The following is a 21,967-nucleotide window of genomic DNA, read 5'->3' on the forward strand; positions in this document are numbered from 1 at the left end:
TATTTTCACTTTTTCCATTGGTTTTTACTTCTTCTATCTTAAAATAGGCCGACTCAACATCACATTCCAGCATTATCCTTATTATTTACTATCAAATACAAAAACAGCAGCATTCCAGTGAAATTAGCAGACTATTTCCACTTTTTTCCAATGGTTTTTACTTCTTCTATCTTAAAATAGGTCGACCCAACATCTACATTCTAGCATTGGGCTTATTATTTACTATCAAATGCAGAAACAGCAGCATTTCAGTGAAATTAGGCAACAACTTCTACTTTTTCCAATGGTTTTTACTTCTTGTTTCTTAATATAGGTCGACCCAAGAAGTACAATCTAGTATTGGTCTTAATATTGGCTATCAAATACAAAAACAGCAGCATTCCAGTGAAATTAGCAGACTATTTCCACTTTTTTCGAATGGTTTTTACATCTCGTTTCTTAAAATAGGTCGACCCAACATCTACAATCTAGCAGAGGCCTTATTATTTTCTATGAAATACAAGTACAGCAGCCTTTCAGTCAAATTACAAGACTGTTTCCACTTTTTCCATTGGTTTTTACTTCTTCTATCTTAAAATAGGTCGACCCAACATCTACATTCTAGCATTGGGCTTATTATTTACTATCAAATGCAGAAACAGCAGCATTTCAGTGAAATTAGGCAACAACTTCTACTTTTTCCAATGGTTTTTACTTCTTGTTTCTTAATATAGGTTGACCCAAGAAGTACAATCTAGTATTGGTCTTAATATTGGCTATCAAATACAAAAACAGCAGCATTCCAGTGAAATTAGCAGACTATTTCCACTTTTTTCGAATGGTTTTTACATCTCGCTTCTTAAAATAGGTCGACCCAACATCTACAATCTAGCAGAGGCCTTATTATTTTCTATGAAATACAAGTACAGCAGCCTTTCAGTCAAATTAGAAGACTATTTTCACTTTTTCCATTGGTTTTTACTTCTTCTATCTTAAAATAGGTCGACTCAACATCACATTCCAGCATTATCCTTATTATTTACTATCAAATACAAAAACAGCAGCATTCCAGTGAAATTAGCAGACTATTTCCACTTTTTTCCAATGGTTTTTACTTCTTGTTTCTTAAAATAGGTCGACCCAACATCTACAATCTAGCAGAGGCCTTATTATTTTCTATGAAATACAAGTACAGCAGCCTTTCAGTCAAATTACAAGACTGTTTCCACTTTTTCCATTGGTTTTTACTTCTTCTATCTTAAAATAGGTCGACCCAACATCTACATTCTAGCATTGGGCTTATTATTTACTATCAAATGCAGAAACAGCAGCATTTCAGTGAAATTAGGCAACAACTTCTACTTTTTCCAATGGTTTTTACTTCTTGTTTCTTAATATAGGTCGACCCAAGAAGTACAATCTAGTATTGGTCTTAATATTGGCTATCAAATACAAAAACAGCAGCATTCCAGTGAAATTAGCAGACTATTTCCACTTTTTTCGAATGGTTTTTACATCTCGCTTCTTAAAATAGGTCGACCCAACATCTACAATTTAGCAGAGGCCTTATTATTTTCTATGAAATACAAGTACAGCAGCCTTTCAGTCAAATTAGAAGACTATTTTCACTTTTTCCATTGGTTTTTACTTCTTCTATCTTAAAATAGGTCGACTCAACATCACATTCCAGCATTATCCTTATTATTTACTATCAAATACAAAAACAGCAGCATTCCAGTGAAATTAGCAGACTATTTCCACTTTTTTCCAATGGTTTTTACTTCTTGTTTCTTAAAATAGGTCGACCCAACATCTACAATCTAGCAGAGGCCTTATTATTTTCTATGAAATACAAGTACAGCAGCCTTTTAGTCAAATTACTTTACTTTACTTTTACAGAAACAGCAGCATTCCAGTGAAATTAGAAAATGTTTTCCACTTTTTCCAATGGTTTTTACTTCTTGTTTCTTAAAATAGTTCGACCCAACATCTACAACCTAGCATTGGTCTTAATATTTACTATCAGATACAGAAACAGCAGCCTTCCTGCCAAATTTGGATAAACGTTCCACTCTTTCAAGTGGTTTCCAATGGCAGACGTTCGCACACAAATATATAAAAATAAATACACTTAAAACTAAATTTTGACGAAATAGAGTTAATAAATATAAACACTTTTAGATCAGCTCTAATAACCACCAAAACATAATGAAGCAAGAAATTATAGTATCCGTTTTATTAGATATTACCAACAACTTCAACCGGATGTAACTCTCTTTGGTGGGTGGGGGTGTTAGAGTGAACTAGAACCAATATTGGTGGCACATATTGTTAAAGCAATCTGATAGCGATGCGTCTGGCTACTCACTTGGATGTAACTGTGTGTTGCAGCTCGCTCTACTGGACCTCGCAGATAATCAATCAGGAATCACTTTACAAGATTAATGACCTAACAGGTTCCCCCACACTTGCTGCTGTCTGAACATAACACATGCAGCCTGTAGTACATACATATATACTCTTTTATACTTATACTCAACCAGAGAATACTTTCTTGGTTATTTTTATTTTTTATAGGCTCTGGGTTTTGCTGTCAAGGATAATGTATAAGTATTCCCGCAGGGAGTGGCTGTTGCATGCAGCTACTTGGGTGTTGCAATCCCACGGGTTCCTAGCACAGTACTCCATGCACTTTCACTTCCACAATAGGGACACACAATAAACTTAACACTACATTCTTGTAAATTAATACAAAAGTGAGGTACATAGACTGCACCCAAGGGGTAGCCCCATCCCTTTGGAGATAGCTTCGGCAAAGGGTGTGTAAAAACCCTTTAAATCCAAGGTGTTCTATTGAAGCAGGTGTTATTGGGGCATAACAAATCTACTCAGCCAAAAATGTAAAACATCTTGAAACCTTAATTGGAAATTTGAAGAGGCCCCTTCATGGGCAGTAATGACAAGAAAAACAAGATATATGTTATTCTTATCAGTAATCCTTAGCATTCAAATCTTTTCATTGTTATTGGTCAGTGCTACAAGAATTTGTATGAAGGTAAATGTTGTTAGTACAGAAACTTCGTACCGGAAAGGAGCAAGTATTATTACAAAATAGTTCTTGTCTGACATTTCCTTCATGGTCCGTTCATCACCATCAACAACATCACGACATGCTTGAAATCTACTTCTTCATCCAGAGTCTGTACAAAGAGGTAATAAAGATCTCTTTTTCCTAATTCAAAAGTAAATTTGCTTTACCAACTACGTGATCAGCTGTAAACAGTCTTGACGATATGCACAAATTAATTGTTCTACAACGGAAACTGCGTAATCAAAAAAATAAACTGATCAAAGAAAAACGTAGAATTCAAAAGGAAATTCTTCCGATAATCAAACAGACGTTAATGGCTTCTTTATTTTTGTCAATTCTGATTTGGTTCGGCTTATAATTGATTTGATTGGCTCGTTGAAATACAAATCGTGAACTTGTAGAACGCCCAGTTGTTATTTGAAGAACTAGAAATAAATCAGATAGAGGTAAATAAAACCTACCCTACTATTTGTGATCTCTCTAATTATTGGCTAAAATACATATAAGGTGCCACGGTAGCCGAGCGGTTAACCGAGGTGAGACCTGTAAAGCTAAGATGTATTGTTGGTTTAGTGGGTTCGATTCCCCCGGTCTAGACCTTGGATTTTATTTAATGGTTAATATGAGAAATTTATAGTAAAGTATGTTTGGCGGTTATAGGCTAGACCCGCAAAGCTAAGATGTATTGTTGGTTTAGTGGGTTTGATCCCCCCAGTCTAGGCCTTGGATTTTATTTAATGGTTAATATGAGAACTTTATAGTAAAGTAAGTTAGGCGGCTATAGGCTAGACCCGCAAAGCTAAGATGTATTGTTGGTTTAGTGGGTTCGATTCCCAGTCTCTAGGCCTTGGATTTTATTTAATGGTTAATATGAGAACTTTATAGTAAAGTAAGTTAGGCGGCTATAGGCTAGACCCGCAAAGCTAAGATGTATTGTTGGTTTAGTGGGTTCGATTCCCAGTCTCTAGGCCTTGGATTTTATTTAATAGTTAATATGAGAAATTTATAGTAAAGTATGTAAGGCGATTATAGGCTAGACCCGCAAAGCTAAGATGTATTGTTGGTTTAGTGGGTTCGATTCCCCCGGTCTAGACCTTGGATTTTATTTAATGGTTAATATGAGAAATTTATAGTAAAGTATGTTTGCTAGTCGCCTCCGTCTGCGACACCTAATTCGGTAGTTGGACGTAAAGCCTGCCTGAAAAAATAGCCAATTACTTTACTACTTTTTACTTTACTACTACATAATATAATTTATTCTGGTACAGAATATGTGTGCCAATTGAATTCCCTTAAAATGAATTGAAGTTGGTATAGTAAGTCCCTAAGTTGGTTGTTGAATATGATTTAGTAGAAGTTTTAGGAATTATCTTATCCTCCTTAAAATTGTGGAGTATGACACAACTTTAATCCCAGTTTAGGGATAGAATAATCTTCACAAACTGTAATATCATTCTCTCTCTCACACACACACACACAAGCGTCTGTTTGTATATAAATCTAAATCTATAAAACCAGATTACAGTTAATCTCCATCGGATGTGGATGTAAATAGTATTCTAAATAGCATTCTTTTTTACGCGTGTAACAGTTAAAAGTTTCACCAACGCATGTGATGCTGCATACAGCCAGCAAAATGAATACGATCCTATAGCCCATTTACTTGCGGAAATGTTCATTTAATCCGTGAGAATCATTTGCCAGAAAAAGTGGCCAATTTATGTATTTTTTTCCCCCATAAAAATAGCCCTAACACCTAAGGGATGAAAGATTTAATAAATTTAATTGCATCAATCAATAGATCAATAAATTTCCCATTAAGATGATGATGTCATTTTTGTCAATCATTATTATTAGAGAAAGTACCATCTAAAGTGCTTAAATTTAAACTATCGTCATAATTTTCGAAATTTGAATTATCTTAAATTCCTCTCAGAATACATCCAAGTTTCCTTCAATTAATTCCCTTCAAATTCTCATGTTTTTCCCCATTATTTCAAAGTTTTTTTTATCTTCCTTACATTATTTTTTACATGTACCACACAGCATATCTACTATAACACACGCTACATAAATGTACAATTGATAATTAAATAATATAAAATACAGATTATAGTTTAAGTGAATATTTTCCTCACAAATGAGCTGTAGAATCTTTTACATCCTGCTTAAGTAAAAAAAAATAAAAATAAAAGATCTGGCAGGAAGCGAATAAAACATCCGGTATAAGTAGAAAGATCAAACAGGAAATACTCCTTAACTGTGTCAATCTGAACCACCATTTTTATTGCTTCTTCTCACTTAATCATTACGATAAAAGGAATTATTGCTATTTCCGTAATTATTATTTATCATTTTCTGCAGTAATTGCGTGAATGATTTTTTATAGACTGGCTATTAGTCTGTTCTAGGACTAAAGGCGGTTTATTGATTATTAGAATGGTGTAAAACTATTATTGCTTGTGCTCAGATAAATGTAAACTTCATTTCCAAAATATACCTTAGTATTTATAAAAATTTAATGAAGTTTTCCAATGTATTAATGTAAACTTCAGTAAATAGATAAGGGAACTTCCATTTGCAGATAATCACTTGCAGGAGAAAGGAAAAAGGTTAGAAAAACATGCAGCTAGAAGAGAAAAAGTTAAAGAAGGGCATGTTTAACTCTTCAGTGCCCTTTAAGGTAGTTGAAGGATCGTAGCTGTGTTTTGCGCAGCCGAGTGACAATTTAGAATGAAGAGGATGTTTCTGCAGAACATCCTTTTTTTTTTTTTTGGATGAAGGAGTGGATTATGGAAGATATCTCTCGAGACGATTCTAGTTCGTCCTGGTGAGGAGTGTCAGTCACAGAGTCTTAGAAATTTGTTCTGTGTTTTCCTTGGAGTTTCTCGACGTTACTGGCTCTTAGTCTAGGCTCCAGTAACACCAGGCGTCGAGTAACAAGAGCCTGGTGACAAGTTGAGGAGGAGTTTGTTCTGTTCTCACTTATCATTGAGTCTTAGAGACTCACTTTGTCCTGAACGTAAGAGCAGAGAACGTTCAGTTCTTAGCCAATGTACCTGACGTGGTTAAAGCCTGTTTTTGTCCTAATCTGGAACAGTAAAGACTGCTGTTGCTTGTTGTAGTCAGATTTTAAAGCATGATGTACAGATTTCTTCGATCATTGCTACAGGTTACAAGCTTACCTTTCTAAACAACATTATGAGCTCTTTTTTCTTTTTTTTTGGCATTGGCTTCCGCCATACAGCCAGCATCGTCTAGGTGCTTGTCTCTAGAGTATCACTCACTCTCCATTCTTACTTATAAATACATTCGCTTCACACATTCCTCCCACTACTATATACAACTATTTACATACAAACTTACAAACTAATGGATGGATCAGTACTCTATATTCCTGCCATCCTTATTAAAATTAAAATCACCGTAATCCTTCTCTAATCCATTTTCTTCCATAATAGATTTAAACAGTAATTGCCTTTTATGTGGCAATGTTCTGAAAAGAGGATTTGTACCAAATATTCATGGTTTGGCCTGCATATTTTAGCATCCATGAAAAGTATAAGAACAGGGAATCTTTCAGTTTACCTTTTGTGTTAACTTAGTGCAGTAGAGCTGTAATGAAAACTGTGTATTCTGTTATCTGTGTGAATGTTTCACTTTAAGAGAGGAGTTAATAAGTTGAAAAATTAAGTTATGTTTTGTATTTTATTTCTTTTTTAATTATTTTGGCTTTATTTATCTTTTTACTTATTTACAAGGACCTAAAAAAAGTACCATGAAATACCACAAAGGAGCTATTCCTTTGAACTTATTTCAATGACATAATTTAAAGTGTTTCTTTTAGTTTTTTATTTGTGCTTACGTTTGAATATATTTGTATTAATTTATGCTGTACCCAACTGTATTTGAGACAGGATGTGAGTCCTATAAATCAAATAAATAAATATATATAATTTTCTTCCATTCATTCTAATTCGGCTATAACTTTTAAATACACACATATTTCTTAGCTAGCTCTGCTACAGATTTAAGCACATAGATGTTGCTGGAGAATACGTATGTCTTCGTAGCGAAATGGTGCATCTAAATACCTGTATATGTCGTCAAACATTCGTTTCCTTTCTACACACATAACGTGGATATATCCATTATTATATTGTCCTGAAATCCTCCTCCTCTTGCAATCTACGCAAAGTGGAGAGAGGACCTTTTTGTTGATCCTGTGAAGATACGGATCCACACTCACCGCGTGGTTCGCTCTCAGCCTGCTTATTGTCGTAACAACCCATTTATTTATTGACAGTTCCCTTAAACCATGGTTGTCTAGGTAACTGATCTACCATTGGTTTTAAAGAATCTCCCTTAGAGGAGAGGACCGGTCGCTTTAGTTGTGCTTTTAAATCAGTAAGCGCTCAGTAAATTTCTCATCCATTACTTCCCAAACTCTTCTACATAAAAACAGTACATGCTCTTCCAAACTGATGATAGAGCCAGAGTTATAACGAGTAGCTGGAATTGTTGAATTGGTCTGGCAGTACAATTAAGTTTTGCATTTTGTAGGCAGGTTGCGCACATACTTCTGGAAATTGTTGAACAACACGCACACATCTTTTACTCGTATCTTTTAATAAGATGGTGCCCGTTAAGTTCAAAGGGGGGGTGGTTAAACCGGAAGTTTTACCATTTCTATTCCCCTCTCTCTCTTCCTCACACATACACACAAAGTAAAGTCTATTGAACAGTTCCAAGGGGAATGTGATTTATCTTAAACCACCACTAAACCCCGCGCCCTTTTCCCTTATTTTCCTAGTCAACCCAGTATACTTAGACTATGCCCCCACCATAGCACCTTCGACTGTACACCTTCGTCTCCCACTAGTATCCTGGGCACATTTGTAACAAGATTAAGGAAGAAAATCTATATCCCTGTCAAAGCCCATTTTCCAATTTGTTAACCACTTTCGCCTGATACTGAATGACATATCCTGGGGCTTATATAAAAACTTTTCCTAGATTTCCTCCATCTGTTCTGGCGAGAAAATATGTTCTCCATCAATTCAGCTCTGTAAACGACACTAATCTAAGCACAGAAATAAAATGCTTTTTACTTCCTTTACAATTGTAAATATTTAGGCCAACCAAAATGTTGAATATTCTTTTCTTACAACTTAAATTGTAGTTCGGGATATCCTACCTTTTTTTTGGCAATTATTTATTAGCAATTAGCACCACAAATCCAAATTTAAAACCACCTCTCAATTGGCTATTCCTTCAACCCCAATCCCCTCAAACTTTGGTGGCATTTAAGACTAGAAACCCAAAAATGAACGTGTGATTGAACTTTTGGCATGCGTGGTTGTTTTTAGCATTGGCTTCCGCCATACAGCCAGCATCGTCTAAGTGCTTATCACTAGAATATCACTCACTCTCCATTCTTACTTTGAAATACATTCACCTCACACATTCATCCCTCTACTACACGATGTGTGGCTATTAAATAACGAGACTGATGCTGCTACAAAAAAACTATGCATGCGCCAAATCTTAACGACCGACAGCTGTGCAGCGTAAAGCCCTTCTCTTTCGATTCCAGCGTCTCACGTGTTTGTAGAGAAATCTGTCTGACCGAAACCGTCGTTTGTGTAAGAGGTGTTAGTTTCGTTTTGCCGAAAACATGATACACTACACATTTGTAGTAGAGCAACGAATTGTCGTGAAATTTCACATCAAAACTCTTGATAAAACCGTTACTGAAACTTATCTTTTATTAAAAGAAGTTCATGGCGATAAATATTAATCATGTGCGCGAGTTTTTGAGTGGTTCAAGCGTTTCCAAGATGGCCGAGAAGACGTCGGAGAGATAATGACCGCCCGGATCGCCCTTCCATGTCCAAAACGGACGAAAATATCGATTATAATTGAATCAACATTATTACCGTGAGGTGCTTGCTCAACTCCGTGAAAGAGTAAGGAATAAACGGCCCGATTTGTGGAAGAACAAGCCACAGGGTTCTCCAACAAGACAACCCGCCGGCTCACACTGCATTGTCTGTCCAAGGCGACGTTTCTAGCCAAGTACAACATCCCAGTTTTAGGCCAACCGCCTTATTCGCCCGACCTGGCCTCATGTGGCTTTTATCTGTTCCCCAAAGTCAAATCTGCATTAAAAGGAACACGATTTCAGTCGGTTGAAGCTGTGAAAGAAAAAGCGGCACGCGTCATGCAGGAGCTCACAGAAAAAGACTTCTAGCACTGTTTCTGAACAATGGTAAATCCGCATGGAGCGTTGTAGGGATAGAGGAGGGGTGTATATTGAAGGTGATAATAACTAAATATGTATAATTTTTTTTTTTTTTTTTTTATAGCATCAGTCTCGTTAATTAATAGCCACACCTCGTATACGGCTCTTTACATAAACCTTACAACTAATGGATGGATCAGTACTCTATATTTCTGCCATCCTTACATCTTAACCGAAATTAAAATCACCGTAATCCTTCTCTAATCATTTTCTTCCATTCATTCTAATTCGGCTATAACTTTTAAGTACATTCATATTTCTTAGCTAGCTCTACTACAGATTTAAGCACATAGATGTTGGTGGAGAATATTATGTCTTCGTAGCGAAATGGTGCATCTAAATACCCTGTATACGTCGTCGAACATTCGTTTCCTTTCTACTCACATAACGAGGACATATCCATTATTATATTGTCCTGAAATCCTCCTCCTCATCAGTAATCTACGCAAAGAGGAGAGGACCTTTTTGTTGATCCTGTGAAGATACGATCCACACACACAGCGTGGTTCGCTCTCTCAGCCTGCTTATTGTCGTAACAACCCATTTATTTAGTGACAGTTCCCTTAAACCATGGTTGTCAAGGTAACTGATCTACACATAGTTCTATAGAATCTTCCTTTATTTTGTTACGTATTTGTTAACGACTATAGTATTATTTTGTTTTATCTCTTTTTAAGTATAACCATCGGATAGTATATTTATCACCTTAATTTCAGCTGTGCCACCAAGATGGAAAAATGATCAACCTGCTGAGAAGAGTAATGCTTCGGAAAATGACACCAGAAAAATTAATTTTTCACGTTTCAGTCGTGTAATATCATCAATTTGTTTTCCATGATATTTTTTCACCAGAGTGAGCTTCGTCATTGTATTTTATTTGGAAATTCAAATATGATGAACAGCATCATAAAGAAGATCATTTTTCACAAGATGAAAGATATAAATTCTGGAGGAAATGATTTTTCTCAAATGGGAAGAAGAACTTTTACTGCTTAAAGTTTGCTGCATCGCACTTACTGAAGTTCCCTTTTTAATTGCTGGGATAAGAACGGTATCTTGTTCGTGACAGGATCGTGGTTTTGAAGTGAGCTTAGGGCCGTTTTATCTACAAATGGACCTTGGAATCCTTTAAAGCAGCGTTTCCCAACTTTTTTTGGCTAGCGTACATCATGCTAAATTGTACCACTTCTTAAAAATGATAGTATTTCGTGAAAATTGTTATTCCGAGAGTGTTATTTTACTATTATTATCTTTATTTGTATAGAGATACAATGTATCTGTTACAAAGGAGTTCAAGTTCATGTTCACTTTAATAAACTTTGTAAAGCGTAAGATCTTAGTTTTAAAACTTTTTTTAAATAATGCAAAATTGTGTACATATTTTTCTTTTCAAAATTATTAATTAATTTACAAAGTTCTTCTTTAGGATTATTATATTTGTGCCCAAATCTTCTAAATTAGTTTCTTTTAAGCATTCAACTACCTGTAAGTACCAATTAAATTTAATGTTGCTTGGATAGAGCTTACTCCATTACAATCCAGTCTCTCTTTAAGCAGATTTTTACATAGTTATCATTTAAGTTCTGTCACACATGATAATTCTATTAAATTTTCTTTATCTTTTATCGATAATGATGTAGCTTTTCCTAAATTTTCTTTATAGAAGGGGGTTTTTAAAATCCGAATTATCATTTGTGTTTTCGGGTTTTGGGAAAATACTCCATGAAAGACAATTTTTAATTCTGTTAAATGTTCTGTTTTCTCGTACACCTTGAGACTGACTAACCTTATTACTGTGTACATATTAACAACTTTAATATTATATTATTAATTAAAATAATTTTTATGTATTATAGGAAAAAACGTTTCTATGATATTTTTATGCTTTAATTTTCTATGTCCGACATTATTGATTATTTTTCTCGTATCACCAACCAGTGGTACGCGTACCATAGGTTGGGAAACGCTAGTTTAAAGTAATGGGGGAGCTTTTCCAAAATTTAAAGAAGGGTAAAAACTAAACGTTTCTCTCTCTCCAAAATTCCAGAGTTAAAGTATACAAGATCAAAATTTTCAAACACCAACTTCATTCATCGGCGGAGGAGGGCCATCCCCTCAACTGGGAGAGTTTCACTTTCAAAACGTCCATTTAATGTTAATTGGCGAGTATGCAAAGTTACTGCGAGCATTATTTGTTGAGAATAAATTAGAACCAAACTACAACCCCCCCCGTCGTACATCCTAAACAGGCGGATGCTGTATGCGACAAGTGTTGGAAGTTATGTAGAGATGTAAATTACCTCTACTCAGTTAACATGACTAACACTCACACTGATGAAAACAGAATTGGATGCTGTGAATACTAATGTCTTTTTGCCCCCTTTTCTCATTAGAATTTGAATTCAATTTAAAATTAAATTGTACCTATTCTCTGGGAAATTATCCTTTTAAAGAAATAATTTTATTTTAAATCTGGAACGATTATTCCTGTCTGGAACAAGCATTCAAGTTTTCTTTCTGACATTGTGAATGTATTCACATTTGAATAGATATAACGGCGACCGAAATATTCATGAATTCCGCCGGAAATAGTAGAAAAAAGAAAGAAAAGAAGTCATAAATGTCAGAAAATAAAAGTTCTGCGCAGATGTAGAAAGAATCACATAAACTATATTTAGGTCGTATTATTTATTAAAGTAGAACACTGAAAACTGGGCCTGCTGGGTGGTTTTTCCAGCTTTCCAGGGAAGCGATGAAAGAACAACAGCAGTTTTTCTTTTGGGGCAACACAACATTAACAAGTCTCAAACTTTACTGGTAACTAGAATAATATTTAGTGGTAAAGCTTTCTTTGTGCTTTATGATTTATTGTGCTTGTTTCTTTTTCTTATTACCTCCACATTTACGTCACAACTTGCAAGCTCTGGGTACCACAAATCTTCCACCAAAATAGTATTTCCTTTTTCTTACACTGACTACAAAGTATTGCGGTCGTACCAGATATGTGGACTACATTTTCTTATTTTTATTTCAAGCTATGAACTTATTGTTACTACGTAATTTCCTTAATTAGTAAGACAACCAATAGAATTTCCCGCCACTCTTTATAACGCTTCTTAACTGCTTACTTTCCTACCAATAGAAATCCTCTTCTGTAACAATGATTCTAAAGTCAAATAAAGCTCTTATCGACCAATCAGCTGTTCTGAGAAGAATCATTAAATATTTATTCTGGACGCATTCACCTATTTTGTCCCACTACCTTGGACAGTTCATAAGACAAAAGCCTAAATTGGATCTCTTAACCAGTTAAGCGGTAAAATTCAGTTACTAAAAAAAATCACGACAATGACGTGTATACACGTCGAACGCAGCAGGGCAAAAACAACCAAAAGTTTACAATAGTCGAAAATAGTCACTGCAAGCGACTTTTTTCTGCAATCTCTCTCTCTCTGGGGGCTTGAGATTACCAGAGCATCCTGCGCTCTTTCAAAAAAAATCTTGCACCGCTTCTTCACGTATGCATTGCTCCTAGTTAACTAGGGACGGCGCAAGTGCTTTGCACAAGAAAGCAAAGAGCTTTTTGAATTCGGTGCAAAATGAAATCATGTTCGTACTGAGGTCTGAACCACTATCTAAGGTAAAAACGGGCATTGCACAAGGGTTGAGAGCTTCTATTTGTGTGCGTAATTCCCCAATCTCTAATGCGGAGACCAAACATGTACCAACCACTTATAAATTTGGCTGACTCCCACCGCAGTTCTATTGGTAAGATAAAGGAAACATCCCACCAAATAATATTCTTATTGTATTTTATTAAAATTTCGAGTTTTTTTTATAGTTAATGGCAATTTTATATTTTTCACAACGAGTATACACGTCGAACGCACCGTTACAGAGATTTAGTTTGACGTGTATACACGTCAAACACGCTTAACTGGTTAAAAAGAGGCCTAAAAAGAATTAAACTAAACAAGAGGTTATCGTATTTTTGAAAAGCTTACTTGGGAACAGATTCAGTCTCTCAACAAACAACTAATGTACAATACTTTGTTTTGAAACCCATTTGGACGTACGGCATTGAAATATTGAGTTCAAAACAAACACTTCGACTTCCTAAGACCACAACCCGTTCAATCCTGGGGATCCTCTACACTCTGTTCTCCTTTCTTAACCTTTTAGTCTGATACTGCTACAAGAAATTCTGTACATTGCTGCATTACCACTGGAATCCCACGAGAACAATGAAGAATCTGGAGTATCTTTCAGCAAGATGAAGGGCTAAAATCCCACAGCTACACCTTGAAATACAGGACATTTCAGGATCGGTCACGGTTATTAGAAAAAAAAAAATGCAATCAGTATTTTAATTTAAAGAAAGCATTTCATATAAAAAGGGATCTTATACTCTTATTGGAAGAAAGCAGAAATATAACTTACCTCGTGAGTATTATATAGATCTGGATGGAACAGGATATTAGGAGTTCTAGTGGTCTGGAATTAAGTGATCGCTTTGATCCTGCTTTTAGCTGGAACAAGCTCAAGTTGAATGTAAATTGGAAGCTAATCGGTTTTGCCCGATTCAGAATTCAGTAAATTGCTCGTTTTAATACACATATATATGTACATTTTGCTTGTAATCACAGTAAGTTACCTGTTAATTAGAACGTCAATAATAATTAACATCAATTTTGCAGTTAACTGTTTTGAAGAAATAATATAAATAATATTTGGTTCTGAAGAGGATGAAGAGATACCGGCTTCGAATCCCAGCTGCTGGCTTCTCTCTATCTAAGAGCTACTTACAGCTCACTGTCCGGCGATGGACAGCGCTGTTTGTGACGAGAGTGCACTGTCTGAAGGCCGGCAGTGCACTGGAAAAAAAAACAACTCCGGGCGCCAATAAACTCAGCGTCTCAAAATTTAGAAAAACCAAAAAATATTTCTGAACTAATGGTTAGGGGAGCCATAAAAAAATCCTTTTACCACTAAATGATCAAATCAACGATCCCGGCGCTAAAGTAGCCGAGCGATTAGAGGCGGGGCCCGCAACAGTTATTGCTTTCGGAGGCGATTAGCAAACAAATTTTGCTATAAATTTCTCGTATTAACATTTTGGACTGAACTAATGAGGTTTCGGTCCAAATAATAATAATAATAATTTTAAGGGCGCCACAGTATCCTTGGATTTTGTTTAATGTTTAATATGAGAAATTTACAGTAAAGTATGTTAGGCGGTTATAGGCTAGACCCGCAAAGCTAAGATGTATTGTTGGTTTAGTGGGTTCGATTCCCCCAGTCTCCAGGCCTTGGGTTTTATTTAATAGTTAATAAAAGAAATTTACAGTAAAGTATGTTAGGCGGTTATAGGCTAGACCCGCAAAGCTAAGATGTATTGTAGGTTAGTGGGTTCGATTCCCCGGTCTCTAGGCTTTGGATTTTATTTAATGTTTAATATGAGAAATTTACAGTAAAGTATGTTAGGCGGTTATAGGCTAGACCCGCAAAGCTAAGATGTATTGTTGGTTTAGTGGGTTCGATTCCCCTGTCTCTAGGCCTTGGATTTTATTTAATGGTTAACATGAGAAATTTATAGTAAAGTATGTTAGGCGGCTATAGGCTAGACCCGCAATGCTTAGATGTATTGTTGTGTTTACCTGGGTTCGATTCTCTGTCTTAGGCCTTGGATTTTATTTAATGGTTAATAAAAGAAATTTACAGTAAAGTATGTTTGCTAGTCGCCTCCGACCATGACACCTAATTGGTAGTTGGACGTTAAGCCCCGCCTGAAAAAATAGGCGATTACTTTACTTTACTTAATAATAATAATAATAATAAAACAACAACTCCTTCAACGTTTCAACAAATTGATTGATCTTCATCAGGGCGAGGTTATGGTCGATTTACAGAAAAAAAAACCTCATTTATTAACCATTAAATAAAATCCAAGGTCTAGACTGGGAATCGAACCCAGGTAAACACAACAATGCACAGACTGATCAATTTGTTTACAAAAAATACTTTTTTTATACCCCCAGAGAGACAAATAGAGAAGCCTGCTGGAAAAATGAAGTGAACCAAATTGCGTGAAGATAATATTTCAATTTATTTGTGCCCAGCTGGAGAGATGAGAAGCTAAATTGGAAACTGTGTATGTATACAAAATGTATAAAGAAAACACGATACATTGGATTGTATTGAAGGAAAACATTTTTCTGGAATTTGGGGGAGCATCTACTGGAGAAATTATTATATCCTACATTGGGTACATCATTCTCTTTCTTTGTCTTTTTTTTTCTTTTTTTATTTCCTGTATATATAATAAATTGAAATGTGCGTGGAAAACAATTCTATTCTAGAAATGGAGTTCCGGTGTTGTATACAGGAAGTGTACACATGTATGTTTTTTCCTCACAAGTGAGTATTATTAATATTTTTTTTTAAATTTAAGGCGCTTCAACGTCTGAAGACTTTCGCGACCGGAGCTTTTTACAGTGGACTTCCAGTGTCCGAACAGTTTACTCTCGTTACGGATTCGAAAACGACCAAAATATAATCTTCCATATCCCGTTAACAGTTATCTCCTTAACACCGCTATTTGTGTCAGTTTTACAACTTACTATTCTCTACATTTCGGTAAAGAAATCATAGAATTGTGATCAATACGAAAAGAGATATAAACGTTTGAAATGTCACCTAAATTCGAAACGAATTGAAAACGGGAAAAATTTAATCATCAATATCTCATGAACGTTTATCGCTAGAATATTGCAACTTATGTTACTTATGAATCTATGTTTTCTCTACATTTTGGTAAAGAAATCATTGAAATCTGATGAATACGATAGGAGATATAGACGTTTGAATTTTGTATGAATTCGATAACCACCAAAATTTAACCTTCAATATCTTGTTAACTGTTATCTCCTTAACACCGCTATTTGTACCAGTTTTACAGCTTACTATTCTCTACATTTCGGTAAAGAAATCATAGAATTCTGATCAACACGAAAAGAGATATAAACGTTTCAAATGTCACCTAAATTCGAAACGAATTGAAAACGGGAAAAATTTAATCTTCAATATCTCATGAACTTTTATCGCTGGAATATTGTAAGTTATGTTACTTATGAAGCTATGTTATCTCTACATTTTGGTAATGAAATCATTGAAATCTGAGGATTTCGATAGGAGATATTGACGTTTGAAATTTGGAGGAAGTCGAAAACGACCAAAATTTAACCTTCAATATCTCCTTAACTGTTACATCCTTAACACCGCTATTTGTGTCAGTTTTACAACTTACTACTCTCTACATTTCGGTAAAGAAATCATAGAATTGTGATCAATACGAAAAGAGATATAAACGTTTGAAATGTCACCTAAATTCGAAACGAATTGAAAACGGGAAAAATTTAATCTTCAATATCTCATGAACTTTTATCGCTAGAATATAGCAACTTATGTTACATATGAAGCTATGTTTTCTCTACATTTTGGTAATGAAATCATTGAAATCTGAGGATTTCGATAGGAGATATTGACGTTTGAAATTTGGAGGAAGTCGAAAACGACCAAAATTTAACCTTCAATATCTCGTTAACTGTTATCTCCTTAACACCGCTATTTGTGCCAGTTTTACAGCTTATTATTCTCTACATTTCGGTAAAGAAATCATAGAATTGTGATCAATACGAAAAGAGATATAAACGTTTGAAATGTCACCTAAATTCGAAACGAATTGAAAACGGGAAAAATTTAATCTTCAATATCTCATGAACTTTTATCGCTAGAATATAGCAACTTATGTTACATATGAAGCTATGTTTTCTCTACATTTTAGTAATGAAATCATTGAAATCTGACGATTTCGATCGGAGATATTGACGTTTGAAATTTAAAGGAAGTCGAAAACGACCAAAATTTAACCTTCAATATCTCGTTAACTGTTATCTCCTTAACACCGCTATTTGTGCCAGTTTTACAGCTTATTATTCTCTACATTTCGGTAAAGAAATCATAGAATTGTGATCAATACGAAAAGAGATATAAACGTTTGAAATGTCACCTAAATTCGAAACGAATTGAAAACGGGAAAAATTTAATCTTCAATATCTCATGAACTCTTATCGCTAGAATATTGTAAGTTATGTTACTAATGAAGCTATGTTTTCTCTACATTGTGGTAATGAAATCATTGAAATCTGACGATTTCGATCGGAGATATTGACGTTTGAAATTTAAAGGAAGTCGAAAACGACCAAAATTTACCCTTCAATATCTCGTTAACAGTTATCTCCTTAACACCGCTATTTGTGCCAGTTTTACAGCTTACTATTCTCTACATTTCGGTAAAGAAATCATGGAATTGTGATCAATACGAAAAGAGATATAAACGTTTGAAATGTCACCTAAATTCGAAACGAATTGAAAACGGGAAAAATTTAATCTTCAATATCTCATGAACTCTTATCGCTAGAATATTGTAAGTTATGTTACTAATGAAGCTATGTTTTCTCTACATTGTGGTAATGAAATCATTGAAATCTGACGATTTCGATCGGAGATATTGACGTTTGAAATTTAAAGGAAGTCGAAAACGACCAAAATTTAACCTTCAATATCTCGTTAACTGTTATCTCCTTAACACCGCTATTTGTGCCAGTTTTACAGCTTACTATTCTCTACATTTCGGTAAAGAAATCATTGAATTGTGATCAATACGAAAAGAGATATAAACGTTTGAAATGTCACCTAAATTCGAAACGAATTGAAAACGGGAAACATTTAATTTTTAATATCTCATGAACTTTTATCGCTAGAATATTGTAAGTTATGTTACTTATGAAGCTATGTTTTCTCTACATTTTGGTAATGAAATCATTGAAATCTGACGATTTCGATAGGAGATATTGACGTTTGAAATTTGAAGGAAGTCGAAAACGACCAAAGTTTAACCTTCAATATCTCGTTAACTGTAATCTCCTTAACACCGCTATTTGTGTCAGTTTTACAACATACTATTCTCTACATTTCGGTAAAGAAATCATTGAATTGTGATCAATACGAAAAGAGATATAAACGTTTGAAATGTCACCTAAATTCGAAACGAATTGAAAACGGGAAACATTTAATCTTTAATATCTCATGAACTTTTATCGCTAGAATATTGTAAGTTATGTTACTTATGAAGCTATGTTTTCTCTACATTTTGGTAATGAAATCATTGAAATCTGAGGATTTCGATAGGAGATATTGACGTTTGAAATTTGAAGGAAGTCGAAAACGACCAAAATTTAACCTTCAATATCTCGTTAACTGTTATCTCCTTAACACCGCTATTTGTGTCAGTTTTACAACTTACTATTCTCTACATTTCGGTAAAGAAATCATAGAATTGTGATCAATACGAAAAGAGATATAAACGTTTGAAATGTCACCTAAATTCGAAACGAATTGAAAACGGGAAACATTTAATCTTTGATATCTCATGAACTTTTATCGCTAGAATATTACAACTTATGTTACTTATGAAGCTATGTTTTCTCTACATTTTGGTAATGAAATCATTGAAATCTGACGATTTCGATAGGAGATATTGACGTTTGAAGTTTGAAGGAAGTCGAAAACGACCAAAATTTAACCTTCAATATCTCGTTAACTGTTATCTCCTTAACACCGCTATTTGTGTCAGTTTTACAACTTACTATTCTCTACATTTCGGTAAAGAAATCATAGAATTCTGATCAACACGAAAAGAGATATAAACGTTTCAAATGTCACCTAAATTCGAAACGAATTGAAAACGGGAAAAATTTGATCTTTAATATCTCATGAACTTTTATCGCTAGAATATTGCAACTTATGTTACTTATGAAGCTATGTTTTCTCTACATTTTGGTAATGAAATTATTGAAATCTGACGATTTCGATAGGAGATATTGACGTTTGAAATTTGAAGGAAGTCGAAAACGACCAAAATTTAACCTTCAATATCTCGTTAACTGTTATCTCCTTAACACCGCTATTTGTGCCAATTTTACAGCTTACTATTCTCTACATTTCGGTAAAGAAATCATAGAATTCTGATCAACACGAAAAGAGATATAAACGTTTGAAATGTCACCTAAATTCGAAACGAATTGAAAACGGGAAAAATTTGATCTTCAATATCTCATGAACTTTTATCGCTAGAATATTGCAACTTATGTTACTTATGAAGCTATGTTTTCTCTACATTTTGGTAATGAAATCATTGAAATCTGACGATTTCGATAGGAGATATTGACGTTTGAAATTTGAAGGAAGTCGAAAACGGCCAAAATTTAACCTTCAATATCTCGTTAACTGTTATCTCCTTAACACCACTATATGTGCCACTTTTACAGCTTACTATTATCTACATTTTGGTTAAGAAATCATAGAATTCTGATCAATACGAAAAGAGATATAAACGTTTGAAATGTCACCTAAATTCGAAACGAATTGAAAACGGGAAAAATTTAATCTTCAATATCTCATGAACTTTTATCGCTAGAATATTGTAAGTTATGTTACTTATGAAGCTATGTTTTCTCTACATTGTGGTAATGAAATCATTGAAATCTGACGATTTCGATCGGAGATATTGACGTTTGAAATTTAAAGGAAGTCGAAAACGACCAAAATTTACCCTTCAATATCTCGTTAACAGTTATCTCCTTAACACCGCTATTTGTGTCAGTTTTACAACTTACTATTCTCTACATTTCGGTAAAGAAATCATGGAATTGTGATCAATACGAAAAGAGATATAAACGTTTGAAATGTCACCTAAATTCGAAACGAATTGAAAACGGGAAAAATTTAATCTTCAATATCTCATGAACTCTTATCGCTAGAATATTGTAAGTTATGTTACTAATGAAGCTATGTTTTCTCTACATTGTGGTAATGAAATCATTGAAATCTGACGATTTCGATCGGAGATATTGACGTTTGAAATTTAAAGGAAGTCGAAAACGACCAAAATTTAACCTTCAATATCTCGTTAACTGTTATCTCCTTAACACCGCTATTTGTGCCAGTTTTACAGCTTACTATTCTCTACATTTCGGTAAAGAAATCATTGAATTGTGATCAATACGAAAAGAGATATAAACGTTTGAAATGTCACCTAAATTCGAAACGAATTGAAAACGGGAAACATTTAATTTTTAATATCTCATGAACTTTTATCGCTAGAATATTGTAAGTTATGTTACTTATGAAGCTATGTTTTCTCTACATTTTGGTAATGAAATCATTGAAATCTGACGATTTCGATAGGAGATATTGACGTTTAAAATTTGAAGGAAGTCGAAAACGACCAAAATTTAACCTTCAATATCTCGTTAACTGTTATCTCCTTAACACCGCTATTTGTGCCAGTTTTACAGCTTACTATTCTCTACATTTCGGTAAAGAAATCATTGAATTGTGATCAATACGAAAAGAGATATAAACGTTTGAAATGTCACCTAAATTCGAAACGAATTGAAAACGGGAAACATTTAATTTTTAATATCTCATGAACTTTTATCGCTAGAATATTGTAAGTTATGTTACTTATGAAGCTATGTTTTCTCTACATTTTGGTAATGAAATCATTGAAATCTGAGGATTTCGATAGGAGATATTGACGTTTGAAATTTGAAGGAAGTCGAAAACGACCAAAGTTTAACCTTCAATATCTCGTTAACTGTAATCTCCTTAACACCGCTATTTGTGTCAGTTTTACAACATACTATTCTCTACATTTCGGTAAAGAAATCATTGAATTGTGATCAATACGAAAAGAGATATAAACGTTTGAAATGTCACCTAAATTCGAAACGAATTGAAAACGGGAAACATTTAATCTTTAATATCTCATGAACTTTTATCGCTAGAATATTGTAAGTTATGTTACTTATGAAGCTATGTTTTCTCTACATTTTGGTAATGAAATCATTGAAATCTGAGGATTTCGATAGGAGATATTGACGTTTGAAATTTGAAGGAAGTCGAAAACGACCAAAATTTAACCTTCAATATCTCGTTAACTGTTATCTCCTTAACACCGCTATTTGTGTCAGTTTTACAACTTACTATTCTCTACATTTCGGTAAAGAAATCATAGAATTGTGATCAATACGAAAAGAGATATAAACGTTTGAAATGTCACCTAAATTCGAAACGAATTGAAAACGGGAAACATTTAATCTTTGATATCTCATGAACTTTTATCGCTAGAATATTACAACTTATGTTACTTATGAAGCTATGTTTTCTCTACATTTTGGTAATGAAATCATTGAAATCTGACGATTTCGATAGGAGATATTGACGTTTGAAGTTTGAAGGAAGTCGAAAACGACCAAAATTTAACCTTCAATATCTCGTTAACTGTTATCTCCTTAACACCGCTATTTGTGTCAGTTTTACAACTTACTATTCTCTACATTTCGGTAAAGAAATCATAGAATTCTGATCAACACGAAAAGAGATATAAACGTTTCAAATGTCACCTAAATTCGAAACGAATTGAAAACGGGAAAAATTTGATCTTTAATATCTCATGAACTTTTATCGCT

Source organism: Rhodnius prolixus, unplaced genomic scaffold (genome assembly GCF_049639745.1).
Source record: "Rhodnius prolixus isolate KJV_2025 unplaced genomic scaffold, Rpr scaffold_5, whole genome shotgun sequence".
Classification (NCBI taxonomy): Eukaryota; Metazoa; Arthropoda; class Insecta; order Hemiptera; family Reduviidae; genus Rhodnius; species Rhodnius prolixus.